At 44.4% G+C, this 16,943-nt stretch overlaps 1 protein-coding gene across 13 annotated transcripts in view; it reads right to left on the bottom strand.

Annotated features, from left to right (window-relative positions):
• Nucleotides 1-16,943, bottom strand: part of SATB1 (SATB homeobox 1) — a 1,317,576-nt gene that overhangs the window by 602,709 nt on the left and 697,924 nt on the right. The window lies entirely within an intron of this gene.

Genomic DNA, 16,943 nt, shown 5'->3' with positions numbered 1-16,943 from the left:
GTTCGGCCTTTCGATTAAAAACAAGCGCGTATTGGGCACACGCGTAGTCTAATCACAAGTTGTGTATATATAAACACGCGCTTAATCGAATCCAACGTTGTGTCAAAATTTCAAATCAATCGGTGAAGAACTTTCAGAGATTTAAGATTTTGAACAAACGAACATTTACTTTTTTATGTGTCTGTTTGGGCTTTTGATTAAAAACATACGCGTATTCGACACGCACGTATTGGAATCCAACGTTGTGTATATAAAAACACGGTCCTATTCGAATCCAACATTGTGTCAAAATTTCAAAGCAATCGGTGAAGAGCTTTCAGAGATGTGCGATTTTGAACAAACGAACATTTACATTTTTATTTATATAGATTGCTTATATTTCTAATGACTTGTCAATGTATTTCAACGATTCTAATTAGTTTTGCAATAAAATGAGAGTTTAAAAAAGCTGAAATCCTGCCATTTCCTCTGACTAAGTTAAGATCTGCTTGAGAATATCTTTAAAGGTTTTTACATTTCAAACCCTCAAACTGACAATGAAAAGACCATGTAAACCTCCTATTTCCACTCTGAGCAAACGGCCAAAGATCATGAAAGCTTTTAAGAGCCACACATCACGACTGGACTTGCAAAGCAACCACAATATCTGATACGTTGTGTCTTTTTTTGATAACCAGACTAAATACTCCTATGATATTTTTAATTTTGATACAGTTTCTTCCACTCTTGAAGATCCTCAATCTGCCAATGCAACTAGTGATCCAGAAGCACCCATTTCAAAACTGCCATTGTTATTAGGCAATTTTCCACAAGTTAATTGTGGCAACACTGATTAAAACATAGTTCAAGGAGTATAATTCTAGATGAGTCAGACATACAACACCGAGTTGGGGGTATTTTTAAGTAATACAACTCCATTCCTCTATATAATAAACATCTCAAAATTATGAATCATAACATATTTGATCCTAATAACTCTTCCCTCTCCTAAACCATAAAAAAATTAAATTGACAATCCCACAAACTGGAGATACAGGTCGACCTGCAGTAATCCCAAAACGCTTGTATTTCTAATTTGGAAACAAATCCTAATGAATTGTTTAAAGTATAAGTAGAATAAATGACTTCCTCTTAAACAAGTGTAAATTATGCTTGTGCATCTATTGCGGATAACCTTTGTACATTAATAGAATTTGTTACAGTTTCTAACTGACAAAATAAAGGCATTATATGGCATTCATACTGAGTCTCCCTCCAAACCAGTTCCAACTAATGCATTAAGCTATTTAGCTTATCAATCATGTCAGTCCGACTTCCCCCAAATAATAATGATGCCACAAAAAATAAAGGAGCTGACATAGGCATTAAAATATATAGAAACGCGTCGCCACAAATACAAATCTTGAAACACGGACCCTGGTGTGCGAGTCTTCATTGTCTTGGTGGATTTACCGGGGGAATTTTCACGAATATATATATGTAAATGTAAATGTAAATGTAGTATACTTGTAAAGCGCACAGCTGCCCCAGCAACGGGGCGTCCCGGCGCTGTATAAATCTGGGGAACCCGTCCTGGCTTTCCCTGTGGGATGGTCCCTTGCTGGGAGTCCCCAAGGTGGAGCCAGGCATCCCCGGAATTGGTGGGGCCGTTGTGGAGATTAGGCAAGCTAATGCCCAGAGTTGCCGAGTGGAACCCCTGATTAGAGTAAGCACCGAAGCGAGAATTATCGAGTCCGCTGACCAAGGTCCACGACCCTGCCGCGTCGGGAATTGAACCCTGGTCCCAGGCTGACGTCTGCTCTCAGGCCTGCCGCCTCTAACCAGTGAGCCACACTACTCCACATACATCAACTGTGGGAGATGGGAGTCAGGAGAAATGCCCTAAACTTCCCTCAGGAACTATCCAATGGATCGAACCGCGATGGTTAAAATTGGTGCATTCATCTCTCAAAGCCGGATGGTGGATAAGGAAGTTCCCAGGGATCTATCCTGAGTCCCACGCTTTTTAATCTTTATGTGGCACCCCAGGCCAGGGTGATAGGATCACATGGTTTCGACACAGTGTCGTATGCAGACGACACTCAACTATTGATCACTCTTGGCGAAGATCCCTCAGACACTTAGGGGTCCATTATGATATCGGGCGGATTGCCTCCACCAGGCTGGCGGAGGCAATCCGCCCGATATCATAACCAGATTTCCCCCCCGCCATATTAGGATGGCGGGGGGGACCACGGCGGACGGAAAGACAGTCCGCCGCTTTTCCGCCCCGGTCGCCTTGCGACCGGGGCGGAAAAGGAATAATATGATGGCGGTGTCTAATAGACACCGCCAGACTTATTATGATGTGTTGTTTTCAGTGCCTTTCAAAGGCATGAGGTCTTCACTCTGGGGCCCCTGCGGGACCCCAGAGTGAAGTACAGTTGGGGGGTGCACATGGGGGGTACCTGTGGTACCCCCCTTCATTGTCATTTACAAAGCGGCAGGCACCGCGCGGTGCCTGCCGCTTTGTAAATGACAATGTGAAAGTGCATGTTCAGCATTGTGGCGGGCGGTGCAGAGAGCACCGCCCGCCACAATGCTGAAAATACAGGATGTGCCCGCCACTGTGGCGGGCACATCCTAATAGCACCCCCGGGACCCTCGCCCTTATGGCGGGCAGTCCCGATTTACTATGGGATGACGGGCGGGCAAAGTCCGCCCTTCATCCTAATGAGGCCCTAAATGTATAAAGTGCATGGCCCATATCAGCACCTGGATGCAAACCAACCACCTTCACCTCAACGCCAGAAAGACTGAGATTATCCACTTAGGGAAGGCCAATGAATCCTCGCCCAGTGACTGGTGGCCTCAGAATCTTGGCCCCTGTCCTTCCCCATAACTCGTAGTTGGTAACCTAGGAGTGATGATCGATAAAAAACTGTTCATCAAAGACTACTTTAACCATGTAACAGGCATCTGTTATGGACTAATGCGAAGACTACGCAAGGTCTATCAATGGATCCCAGTTGAATCAAGAAAAGAGCTTGTGCTGGGTCTAATTCTCATTTGGCTCAATTAAGGGAACGCCCTGATGGCGTCCATCAACGAAGAACTTCTTACCAAACTTCAATTACTACCGAATACTGTCGCCAGACTAGCATTAAATCTACCAGCATTAAATCTACCATCACGGTCCCCACCGGCTCCGAGTTTGAGAGCTCTCCACTGGCTCCCCATCAGGAAACAAATCTGTTCCAAGAACATCAGTCTGGTACACAAAACCATTTATGGGAATGGGCCAAGTTATTTGGCAAAAAAATTCAACTGGTTCCTACCCTCAGATCAGGAACCAAACATCTCCTCACTCCTCTCAGGATCCATACCACCGGGAATGGTGGCAGATCCTTCTCACAGCTCGCCCCTACTTTGTGGAACTCACTCCCTCTGAAGTTGCGTATGGTTACTGACCATAGTTTCTAAAAACCTGGCACTTTTGATCACTCTTCTTCTGCCGTCTCTCCATCCCTTCTATGGTTTGGCTAGCGCTTTGAGACTCCCGTGTGATATGCACGCTTAATAAAATCCTATGACTAGGACTAAACAGAGAGGAACCCTTGGTAACATGGAAACTAGTACATTTCTGATAATAACACAGCTTTAGAGATATACTTAGCTAAAAGGGAGTACATTCAAATGAGGCAAAGATTACCAGGTGAGACTAGCCTTGCAATCACATAAAGTTGTATCTACCCCAATTTCAAGGGAGTTGGTTAAGGTATAGACCCATTTTAGGTTTCTAGACATGTTCTATGAATCTCTCTGTTGCAAGGCAGATGTTGATATTGTTGCACTCTATCTCCCAGCTCTACTGAAAGGTTTGAAGATTAGAGCTGGCTTTACCCCACATTACAAGTCACCCCAAATTTGCGCATGTAAGGGCTGACACCATGAATCGACACAAAAGTAACAATCAAAAACCACTCTTTGTACATTATTGAATTTATTGTCTTGCAGGATTAAAGAAAATGTTACAAGACAATAATGCAACAACCTTCCTATATCAAAATGGGATATACAATATTGTTTCAGGGTGGAGAGAGAAAGAAAAATCATTTTAAAGCACATTTTGTTTATGCAACAGGGTGTATAGGTATAGTGAACACCCTGAAATATGGTATAAATACAAGTAATATTATAGAACTGTGAAGTGTAACTGCAAGTCTACACCTTTTTGTAAAATGCCTGTTTCCTTGGTTTAATCATCAATGAACTTTAGCCGTTTTTATATTACAGAATTGGTAAGAAATGTTTTTGAGTTATTATTTGTTTTCTAGCTATTACACAATTGCTTTAACCCGTTTTACCATGTTGTCTTCATAAGTTAATTGAATTCAATGTTGATCTGGTGATGTATTTCTTTGATTGTTATTTATTTTTTAGCATGTTTATTAACAATTTTAATTATGTGATTTTCATTTTGGGATGTGCGCTTTAATAGAGATTCAGTGGGTGGTGTTTTAATAAAAAATACAAACGTGATATTATATGATTAATGTACTATTGTATACAAAAAAGTAATGGATGAATGCTTGAATACACTGGTAACTACTCTAGCCAGCATCTCAATGCATGGTAATTCTGCACACCTTGTCAACTCAGTTTGGACCCAGCTATATGCAAATCAGTCTTGACTCTGCTCCAATCGGAACAGTCCATTTTGACCTGCCAAAGCAGCTCCTCCCTGAATGGGAACACAAGCAACCCAGGACTGGTTTCGCCCTAGTTATGGGCTCATCAGCCGGGTACAGCTGAAACGCTATACCTGGCTAAAGAGCCCTAACTAGGGTAAAACGGGTCCTAGGTTGCTTGTGTTCATGTTTAAGGATACCCTGGAATGGCAGTTCGAGCTGGACTGTTCCCATGAGGAGCAGGTTCAGGACTGATTTGCATATGGGACACCCCTGTGCTGGGGGTTGCTGTCGCGCTTAACAAATTACAGTATTATATGGCTTGATTCAAACTGAAGCGGCATGGAGGGTGAAAAGCAATCGTTTGGGATGCATGCGCCTGAGCGATTGCCAGTGGCTGATATTAATTCAAGTATTACATCTATCACCTTGTTCTTTTTGTATTTAATGTACTAATTGTGCATTTCTGTTAATTCGAAATTATTTTTAATATGTTTACTTTTAAATTAGGATTTATATTTTTTTAAGTATTTTGTTATGGGTTGTGGGGTGTACTGGGGTTTTGCTGGGTAGCGCTATTTTTAGTGTGTATATTAATAATTGGTATCTAATTGTAATGTTTCACAATGTTATGTATTTGTTTACATATTGAATCCAAATGTATATTTGGGATGTGAGGATTAATGGAAATTGTGTGACAAGTTTCTTATTGAAAATAAATATTGATATAATTTATATTAATTGAACAGTATGTATGTTTATTATTAACTAATATATTACAACATATTTTATTTTTTAACTTCTTTTTGACAAGTAAAAACATTTATATTACACTTTGTGATATGGGTTATGAGGTTTATCAGAAGAATGCATGTCTAGTGTGTTAATAAATAATTAAAATATAATTAATTAAGCAGAAGAAATGCACAACTTCTCAACTGTAAATTACCTTTTTTTTATTTGTCATTAGTAAAACAGATGTTAGTCTTTTTGTATAGCTTTGTGTGTTGTTTATGGGTTGTGAGTAATATTGTTCATTGAAAAATGATATGCACATTTTTCAAATTCAAAATTACGATATATTTGTAATTTTGAAGGATTTTATTTTTTCTAATTTTAAGAAGAAATGTAATTGCAATTAATTTTGCAGGAAACGTTTCATTCACATTCAGAAATACATTTTAATATGATCTTATATTAATTAGGTATAGTAAATATGCCTCTCATGTATGCTCTTTCCTCAATGTTGATAGGACTGGAGTTAATGTAACCCCCAATGTTTGTACTTTCTCCAGTGTTTGCTAGGCTGGAGTTAGAAAAGTAAATCTGCCCTGCCCCTACGAGTCTGCACTTTCTCAAATGTTTGTTGGACAGGAGTAGATAGCAAATGTGCTCAACCCTTAAACGCACACATTTTCCACAATGTTTGTTAGACTGGATTTAGAATAGTAGATTTCGACCCTCTACTCCCCACAAGGTATACGTTTTCTGCAATGCTTGTAGGATTGAAGTGAATACATTTTGTTAATGATTTTGGATTTGATTTAGGTTGCTTTATGTTACTTGATCTTCGTAACAAAAAGCAAAAATATTTTGAGCATATTTAACTTAAAATTAGATACTGTGAGCATGTTTTAGCTTCCTTTAATTATTTTTCAATTGTGGTTTTTATAATTATTTTCCATGCTTGCTATTCTTTGGAATTTTCATAAATATTGATTCTGTTATATAGCTTAAAACATTACCATATTAATCATTTAATAAATGTAAAAGATTTTTATTATTAAAAAATATAAACTATACACACTTATAGCGTGTGTTATTGCTTACTATATTATTCATTTATTTGTTATATAACAATTGCTTTTATTTGCACAATACATTCTAGTAATTTATAATTTATTAATGTGTCCATTAATTGATATCAATATTCTAGTTATATTTCTATTTAATAATATTTTTTAAAGTTAATAAATGAATGTTTATGTTATTTTATGTTCTACATTTTTGGTAATTTGTTTATATAATAATTACTTTTTGTATTTTAAATTAAGACAAAGTTAATTACAAGTAAGTACATATACATATCAATACCATCTCACTATTCTGGACTACAATATTTTAGTAGTTAATACTTGGGTACTATCTATCTATCCACAAATATATACATATATATGTATATATAGATAGATATCTATCTACATATATATACATAGATAGATAGACAGATATTACCTACTGGCGATCGCCAGTAGGTAGATATAGTTAGGACCTATTTTCCATGGGAAATCCGCAACATTCTATTTGGAATAACTTTGGTGCCGATTGATTTTCAAAACTTACTTTCAGCTCCGGTCCGCTCCTATCCTGAAAGTTTCGAGGTGATTCGTCAAGCGGGGGTTGAGAAAAACACGCTTTCCCCATCCAATTTCCCATAGGACCTTTAGCTGCAGCTACAGCCCGAACTGCTGAACGGAATTACACAAATTTGGCAGAGAGGTAGTCCTTAGTTCAGACTCGTGCCTTTTGCTTAAATGGTGTAAATCCGTTCAGTAGTTCCTGAGAAATGACATTTAAAAGTGCATATATATTTATGGCTGCGGAGGGTCTGCATACCCTAAGCGCACCCTGCCGTGCACGAGCTGTATTCTAATTAGCTGTCAAACCCCCCAAAAAACCTAGCAAAACACAAAAAGGGGGCAGGGTAGAAACCCCCTGACCCACTAGGCCTGCTCAGGAGGTCCCACAAGGACACCCAAGGCCCCCCCAAAAAAAAAAAAAAAAAAAAATGGATGCGCGCAGGATACACGCATCCTGACGATAAAAAAAAAAAATTAAGCGCGCTTAATTGGTATTTAGCCCCCAGGGGGCCAAATCCCGGGGGTAATGGATTATAAGCCCCCCAGCCCCGGGGACCACCACCCCCGGGGCTTTATTACATTATGTACGGGAGGCTCTCAGGCCCCCCCAGCCCCGGGGACCGCCACCCCCGGGGCTTATTAAAATTGGGTGTGGGGGCTCTCAGGCCCCACCAGCCCCGGGGACCGCCACCCCCCGGAGCTACAAAAAATTGGGTGTGGGGGGGCTCTGAGGCCCCCCCAGCCCCGGGGACCACCACCCCCGGGGCTTCTAACAAATGTGGGAGCGGGGCCCCCTCCTAGAGCCTTGTACAGGCCCTGGGGACCGCCACCCCCCAGGGCCGGCTCCTAAAGTGTCCCGGGGTGCCCACCCCGGGACACTGCTGTTTGCAATGGCAGGGCAGGAGCCTCGCGGCTCCCACCCTGCCATTGCAAACTGCTTTGCTTCATTGAAGTGAGAGTAGGGAAACCTGCTCTCGCTTCAATGAAGCAAAGCAGATTGCTTTTCGATATGGGGAGCAGCATGTTAGCTGCTCCCCATGTGGAAAAGCAATGCCGGCTCCCGCAGGAGGCGGGGAGCCGTATGGGACCATGGGGGATTTGGGGACCCACCCATGTTCCCCAACAAGAGGCCAGGCCCCGGGGGATGGGGTCCCGGGCCATAAGCGGCCCCCCTCCCCATTAAGATAAATAAAAAATAAATCAATGGCCGCCCCCGGGGGATGGGGTCCCGGGGCCTTAAGTGGCCTGAGGAGGGGGGCTACGCAGCCCCCCTCCATAAAAAAAAAATTAAAATGTGGCCATGCCCAGGGGGAAGGGGTCCCCGGGGCACGGAATTGGCCACGGGAGAGGGCCACGCGGCCCCATTCCCGTAAAAAATGTTTGGTCATTTTAATTTGGGGGTGAGGCCCTGGGGGATTGGGTCCCCAGGGCCCCAAAAAAGTAAAAGGAAGGGGGGCCACACAGCCCCCTCACAAACACAATCGGCAAATGCGCCCTGTGGCGATTTTTAAATTAGGGGATTCATTTCCCTTCAATACTGGGGGTCCCTGGGGGCCAACTAGCCCACCAGGTACCTCCAGTAAGCGCCACAGGGCTGTGTTGCAGAGAGGTGCTACAGGTCCCACCTCTTTTTACACCTCTCAGATCCGTGGCGCTTACTGGAGGTACCTGGTGGGCTAGTTGGACCCCAGGGACCCTCAGGATTCAAAGGGACTTAATCCCCCAACTTAAAACGCGCCACGGGACGCGTTTGCACAGTGGTGAAGGTAGGGGGCGGGGCCTGAGGTGATATGTGTGCAAACACGTCCTGTGGCGTGTTTTAAATTGGGGGAATAACTCCCCTTGAATACTGAGGGTCCCTGGGGGCCAACTAGCCCACCAGGTACCTCCAGTAAGTGCCACGGATCTGCGTAAAAAGGGGTGTGGCCTCAGAACACCTCTCTGCAACGCAGCCTCTTTGCGCATACTGGAGGTACCTGGTGGGCTAGTTGGCCCCCAGCGGACCTCAGGATTGAAGAGGAATTAATTCCCCAACTTAAAACGCGCCACAGGGCGTGTTTGCACACATGTCACCTCAGGCCCCGCCCCCTTCCTTCACCATTGTGCAAACGCGTCCGAGGCGCGTTTTAAGTTGTGGAATAATTCTCTTTCAATACTGAGGGTCCCAGAGGGTCAAATAGCCCAACAGGTGTCTCCAGTATGCGCCAGGGAGCTGCAGACAGGTGTTCAGAGGCCACGCCCCCCGTTTTTACACCTCAATGCAACGCAGCTCTGTGGCGCTTACTGGCGGTGCCTAGTGGGCTAGTTTGACTCTAGGGACCCTTAGGATTGAAGGGGACTTAATCTCTCAACTTAGAATGGTGACAGGACGCATTTACATAGTTGTGAAGGAAGGGGACGGGGACGGGGCCTGACGTGATGTGTAGCGCATTTTAAGTTGGGGAAAAAAATTCTACATCAAACCTGAGGGACCATGGGGGCCAAGTAGCCCACCAGGTGCTTACAGGAAGCGCCACTGTGCTGCGTTGCAAAGAGGTGGTGCAGGCCGGGCCCCTTTTTACATCTCTCTGCTACGCAGCTCTGTGGAGCTTACTGGATGTACTACGAATTCAGATTTACTCACCTGTTATCAGGAGAGACCTCAGTGCTGCATCTTTGAGCCCAGTACTGATTCTGAAAAGTAATTCTAACAATACTTACCAGTAACTTGAATTTCCTTCCATAGGCTAACATTGACTGGTTTCACTTGAAAATTCTTCTAAGTGTGGAGTTTTGGAACTTTAAAATATTCACCTAAAATCATCCGAACAACGAATTCCGATTTACTCACCTGTTATCAGGAGAGAACCGAGTGCTGCATCTTTTAGCCCAGCTAATGCCACTGCTTATGACCTCACATTTTACATCACTCATGACATGTTCAGTGACATCACTGATAACATCTCAAATGACATCACTGATGACGTCATCCAGTGACTGTGAGTGTTTATAAAAGTTTATGACTGAAAATATAAACCAAGGTGTATTGGTGAATCAGTGGGTATATGTGTGCATCTATGGATGATTCAGTGGGTTCATGACTGACTGCATAAGTGAGTGATTAGATGTCCAAGTGGCTTTATGGGTGTGTGAGTGTGTACATGAGTTTCTGTATGGGTGAGGGATTGATTGTCTGAGTTCCTCTATGGGTGTTTGAGTGCCTGTATGGGTGGGTGAGTCGGTATATGACTGCCTGTATGGATGAGTGAGTCAATGGCAGTGTGGGCTAGTGTGTGCATGTGTGATGGGCTGAATGGGTGGGTGAGTGAGTGTGTGTATGGCTGTGTCAGTGAGTGAGTACATGTCAGTGGTATCTGTGTAAGTAACTGGGTCTGTGAAAGGCAGTATAGGTGAGTGATGGGGTACGTGAGTGACTGTATGGGTGAGTGAATGTCAGAGTGGCTGTATGGGTGATTGTGTGCATGTATTTGTGACTGTATAGGTGAGTGAGTACGTGTTAGTATCAGAAGGAGTATGTGTCAGGCCCAGCTCTTCATTATCGGAAAAGCTTGATTCCACAGGAGCGAAGATGGCCCCCAATCTCCCAAAAGGCAGTGCCCAAATGAGCATATAGTTTAATTGAATTACAGGCTACTCCCTCTCGGGAGAGAAGGGACAGAAAAATGGACCACCAGAGGAAGGAGGCAACTGCAACACTCTGCACTGCGAGGGCTCGTCACTACTGTAAACCGAACTCTGCATAAACACAAAATAATAAAGAAGGGAGAGGAAGAAACAAACATTATTGAATTCTATTCTAATGAACAGACTATCCTGTCAGTTTTTTTACTCCCCTTACACGTTGCCCACATACTGGCCATTCATATAATTTCTCCGAAGCAAGAAGTTGAATACACTCCCAGCAACTCTTCGAAAAGTAGCAACAAGGTATCAAAAAGAAAATAGTGTCTCTTCAGTTGCTTGTAACAAACAAAAGAAAAAAACCGTCATCAGTGCACTGACGTATCTGCTGATCGCAATCTCTAAAACATAACTGCAGCTTCCATCAGCCACATCCATGACCCAGTCCGCGAACAAATTGAACCCGCAAACGTATGGAAACTGTGAGGGAGGCGCGTTGAAAGTTTGTTCCAACACAGAGCGTCCCTCGTGCAGGAATACCTGCTTCAGCTGACTTAAAATGGGGTGGGGCTGCGTGTTAATGAGACTCCGTTACTATCTAAAGGGACAAGGGGGAGTTCCTCAGCAAGCGTTGGGAAATATGTCGCCGAAGAAGAAAGATCCCAACCGCTCAAAACTCAAGACAGCATAGCTGCCAAGGTTTGAGATTGTCAAGTGTGACATTTTCATAATTTCTGTGTAATTATGAGTGACATTCCAATGACTATGAGTGACACTTTTTGAGCGCAAGCAAAATCAAGCAATTAAGACTTGGAAAACATATATAACAGAAATTACACCCATTTGAGCAACAAGACGCTCTAAAATGATGTTAAAACTGATGGAAAGCACCAGAAACTGAAGCATCTAGTGCTCTTCTAAGCTGATAGAACTATTAATCAAAACATTGATAGTGCGCGCCATTCCACTACAAACAAAAAGACGTTTCTGTAAATTTGAAACCGGCGCAGTGTGCCTGCTACTTGCTCACCTTGATTACAGAGAAAAACATAATGACTGCTATAGTGGGGTTGCAGTGTGGGGAGATAAGGAGGCAGATGAGGATGTTTTCAAGATTGGGTGTCCTCACTTCAAAGCGCACATCATTGTTCGTTGGGGTACTGAATGTATACGAGGTGCAGACTCTCCACTACCAACAATTTTTACCAGGTGTTCTGATTTAATTTCTTCTGCAGCCTCTGACAAACCGAAAATAAAAAGCTTTACTAATCACTTTCCTGACTGCTCGACCGCTATAAATCGGGTCAAACAAATGAGCACAGGGACATCCCTAGTATTAAGAGCACAAATAGTTTTCCGTGTTCAGAGGGTAAGTGATGTTTAATCTTCCACTTACTTTCATTAGAGGCAGGCGACGAGCGGAGACGCACCGGGCTCCCATAACTGTTAAGACGCTCACCCACATTGCCGGCGGCTTGGGGTTTCAGCGCTCTATAATTGAAGGCATCGACTCCGGTCTGCAGAGGTGCAATGCTGGCTGCAAGCAGACTCAGGCCTTGAGTCACATCGGGCCGGGCAATTCGAGTTTGCCGCCCGGGGGTCTAGCCCGCCTTCAGGGATAGTGATGTTGCCCGCTCAGCTGTCCTGACTCCTGTGATTTCCGGCTAAGCAGTCTAGTAACAGGCTGTCCTAGAGGCCACTGCAACACTGACTTCTCTCCGTCTCCCGGCTCGGCTGCTGTAATGAAGCCGTGAGAAGTATTTTTTATTTTTATTTTGTTTGAATTTATATGGCGCACAGCTACCCAACAAAGGGTTTCCCGGCGCGACAGATCCCAGTGTCAATGCGGTTACAGGAATTAGATGTTGAATAGCCATGTTTTTAGGGCTTTCCTGAATTTGATGTAACTTGGTTCAGACCGCAATGTGTGTGGCATTGAATTCCAAAGTGTGGGTCCTAAAAAAGAAAAGGACTTGCCACCCATGCGTGACAGCTTGATCTTTGGGATTTCAAAATAATTTGCCGTAGAGGACCGAAGAGATCTGGAGGGACGGTAGGGGCGCATCAGGCTTTGTAGGTATTTTGGGGCGGTATTGGTGGAAATCCTGTGCATGAAACATAGGGATTTGAATTTGACCCGATTTTCAATTTTTAACCAGTGTAGTTTCCTAATGTATTTGGTAGTAGGAGTGGTGATGGGGATTTTCCAGAGTAGTCTGGCTGCTGCGTTCTGTACTGACTGTAACCTGCGGACAGTAGCTTTATTTCCTCCCAGGTACAGAGCATTGCCATAGTCTAATCTGGATGTGATTAGGGCGTTAACAACTGTTTTCTTGCTGTTTTCAGGTAACATCCAGCAGATCTTTTTGAGCCATTTCAATATGGCGAAGCAGGTAGATGAAGTTTTTATTGCTTGCTGGTGTAGACTGAGTGAGTCGTCAATAATGACTCCCAGGTTGCGGGCATGTGCGACAGGGGTTGGGGGGGTGCCTATTATAATATTATTATTATTAAGTATTATTAACTACAGTGATAAGAGGCGATGGCCCGAGCTGGTATGAGCGGCAGAAAACAGGGCTGTGAGCGCTTCAACCGGCGCCATGATTATTTGCAGCGACCCGGGTCATGACTATTAAATGCACCGCAAACTACCCACAGTCGAGCCGCCAGTTCTAGCTCGCAAAATTATAAACTCCCCGCGCACTGCTGCGACAGGATGTGATGTCTCCTCCCAATGGCGTCATGCTGGTAATGAGAGCCGCGCCGCGTAAATTGGAAACATAAGATACATTACAGCAGTTAAGTGAGTGATGCAAGCAAACTTAGCTCAACTGCAAGCCCAAGCGCCTGCTGCAGCAGCAAGGGGAAGCCACGGCGACGCGCTGCCACAGACACTGTTTTATGAGAGCGATTTTAGGTACAGCTGACAGACACCGATATGCGTGACAATGCATTTTAGTGCGGTAATGCGGATTACCACACTGAAATGCGCTGGTGTCACGCCTGATGCGTGACACTTGGCAGGCCTGACCTAAACTAGCTGGTAACAGGATCGCAGGACGGGTAATCAACCGGAGGGGCGTGGTCCAATCTCCGAACAGGAAAGTAAGCCAAGCATTGTGAGGTCCTCTTTTATGTTCATTGCCAATCATGTGAGGAGGCTGTATCAGACTTCTGATACCGGCGTTTGAGTCTGTGGTTATACACACAGAAGGCCTTAATCTATTTCTGACTTTGTGGCACATCAGAATAGTGCATCTTGGGTGAGGTAGTTTTATGTGTTTTTATTCCAAGTGACTGAACATGACACTCGCCAGGACACCCCAGGGTAACAGTGCGCTTTATAAGTACAATTAACATAACATAACATAACATAACTCGAGTTGTAACAGAACGTGCGTGTGTGTGTAACATGTATGGGTAAGTGGCTGTATGATTGGCTGTATGGGTGAGTGTGTAGCTCTATGGATGACTGACTCAGTGTGTGAGTGGCTGTATAGATGTATGAGTGGATATGTCAGGGTCTGTATTAGTGAGTGTGTGGGTGTATGTATGAGTAGATATATGGGAGAGGGAGTAGATGAGGGTGTTGATCTATGAATCAGTGAGTGGCTGTGTAAGTAGTGGTATGGGTGTGAGAATGGGTTTGAGAATGGTAGTGTGGAAGTTGGAGTGGGTGTATGAAAGAAGGGTATATGGGGGTGTTAGTGGGTGCATCAGAGATGCGGATTTTATCATCAGTGTAGTAGTAGCAGTAATAATCTTTATTAGGTTAAAAAAGGAACCATAAAAGATGCTAAATCATACAAATGTATACATGTCTAATGTCAATCAATTATACATTGATACACACTAGGAATCCAGGGGAGAGGCCCTGTAGTGGAGACCTCAATACTCCATATCTGAATATAAAACCTCTATAAGTATGGCTCAAAATGGCGAAGAAGAGGGGAAGAAAAAAAATAATCCCCGGATGTGATATAGTGAAGATATTGGGCACAGAGTATGCCCTGTTCATGAGAGGAGACCTCTTTGGCCTCTTTAAAACAGTTTTAACTGTTTTCCTTTGCCCTCTGGTGCACTACTAGTTGGTGGATGAAGGGTCCATGGGGCCAACTAGCCCTCCTTTCACCTCCAGTAAATCCCACACAGCTGGATTTCACTTCAGTTCTGAGGCCCTCAGTAATAAAGTGGAATTCATTCACCAACCAGCATTGCGCCAGGAGGTGCATTTGCAGAGAGGTGGAAGAAGAGGGCATGGCCTCTGAAGACCTCCCAGCAATCCAGCTGCATGGGACTTACAGGAGGGCTTTTGTCCCTCTGGACCCAAGGGAGCTTAATCCCCCAACCGGCAGTGCACCAGGAGGCGCGTTTGCCAAGTTGTAATAAAGAGGGCGTGGCCTCTGACAATATCTTTTAAGGGGGGGGGGGGCGGCTGTTAGGCCCAGCTTTTTTTTTCTTCTTCGAAATGACTTTAAAAAAAAAATTATTAAAGGAAGGGGTGCCACACGTCACTCCTTGGATGAGTTCGGCCCGGGGCTTGTCTCTTTTTTACTATTTTTGTTTTTAATGAATCGGGGAGGGGGGTGGGGAGGCTCTGCAGGCCTTCTTCCCGGGCTGATTTTGGCCCCGGGTCCCCATCCCCTGGGCCTGGCCAAAACACTGGGTGCCCTAGTCCCACTCAGGGTACTAAGTTACTCACCTTGAGGACCATGGGTGGAGCCTGAAGGCCCACGCGGTCCCTGTAAGCTCCCCATCTCCTGCAGTAGCCAGCATTGCTTTTGTACAGATGGAGCTGTGGAGCATGCAGCTCCTTCTAGCTAAAAGCAATTCTGCTCCGCTTCATGCACGGAGCGGAGCCAAGTTTGTTACAGCTTGGCCAGAGCGCCGCTCCCGGCAAGCCACAACAAATTGCAATGTCCTTGGGATGGGCACCGTGGGACATTCCTGGAGCGGGCCCTCGGGATGGCGGTCCCCAAGGCCATCTGCGGCTCCACAAGAGGGGGCCATGTGACCCCTCTCGTTTGTTTCGTAGTTTGTTTCGTAGTGCCCTGGGGAGGTGGTAGCCCCCGGAGCCGGGGCTCTGCAACGGAACCCCAACTTTCTTTATTCAAATTTGACCTGGTGAGGTGGTGATCCCTGGGGCTGGGGGAATCACGTGCGTGCCCCGCAATTGTTATTTAATAGGGCCCCCACCAATATATTTTTACACTGTTCCCCCGGGGGAGGTGGTGGTCCCTAGGCCAGTGGGGGCACTGCCTGGCTTCTTTAAGCCCAAGGAGGGGGACCCTGTGTTCCCCCTCCTTTTTCTAAAGCCGAATTTGCCCTCAGGATTTGGCCCACCCGGGGACTAATCATAAATGAACTGGGGAGCCTGTGCTTTGTTTTAAAAAATGATTTTGGCAGGCATCGCTGATCCTATGCGACTCCCGGATAATTTGCTTTAAAAAAAAGGCTTTTAATGGCCTGCTGGACCCTCAGGGACCCCAGGAGCAGGTCAAGTGGGTCAGGGTACTCCTACCATGCCCCCCCCCTTTTTGTATGTGTTTTCTGGGACTCAGGTTCAAGCCGAGCACCAAGGTGGCTGGCAACACTACCTGGTTGAAGTTTTGGGAGTCAAGCAAATTTGTAGCATTTCAGTAGGATTTTGGGCTACCAGATATCTATATTATTTCAACTCAAATATCTCTAAAACCAATGAATGGATTTACACCAAATCACATAAAGCGCACTATCTATACCAACATCTAGCTTTCTGCCAAATTTGGTGTAATTCCATTCAGCGGTTCTGACTGTAGTCATGTTAAAAAAATGAATACTCCCCATAGACATAACATGGGGAAAACGTGTTTTGGACCACCCCTTTCTTCTCGGCCCCCGTTTAACCGAAACTTTCAACACAGCAGCTGAACCAAAAGAGGAAGTTATTTGAAAACGTTGTGAAGATTCGTCAAGCGGTTCCAAAGTTATTAGCAAAATAAAAATCACTTTTCCTATGGAAACCTTGGTCCTAACTATAACTACCCACTGGCGGCTCCCAGTAGGATATATATACATTATATATATATATATATTATATATATATATATATTCACTGAAAAAAACCATAGGTTTCACACCAGTTATAGTTAGCTGGAAATTTTACTCGCATAAAACCATTGAAATTCCCACGTTATAGTTAGTTGGACTCACTATAACTTGCGCGTGCAATGCACTGCTGATGACGTCACATATTACATCACTCATGACATGGTCAGTGACATCACTCATGACATCACTGATGACACCATCC

The sequence above is a fragment of the Lissotriton helveticus genome, chromosome 10, assembly GCF_964261635.1.
Source record: "Lissotriton helveticus chromosome 10, aLisHel1.1, whole genome shotgun sequence".
Taxonomy (NCBI): domain Eukaryota; kingdom Metazoa; phylum Chordata; class Amphibia; order Caudata; family Salamandridae; genus Lissotriton; species Lissotriton helveticus.
The sequence above is the reverse complement of the archived record's forward strand: the minus strand, read 5'-3'. Positions and strand labels throughout refer to the sequence as shown.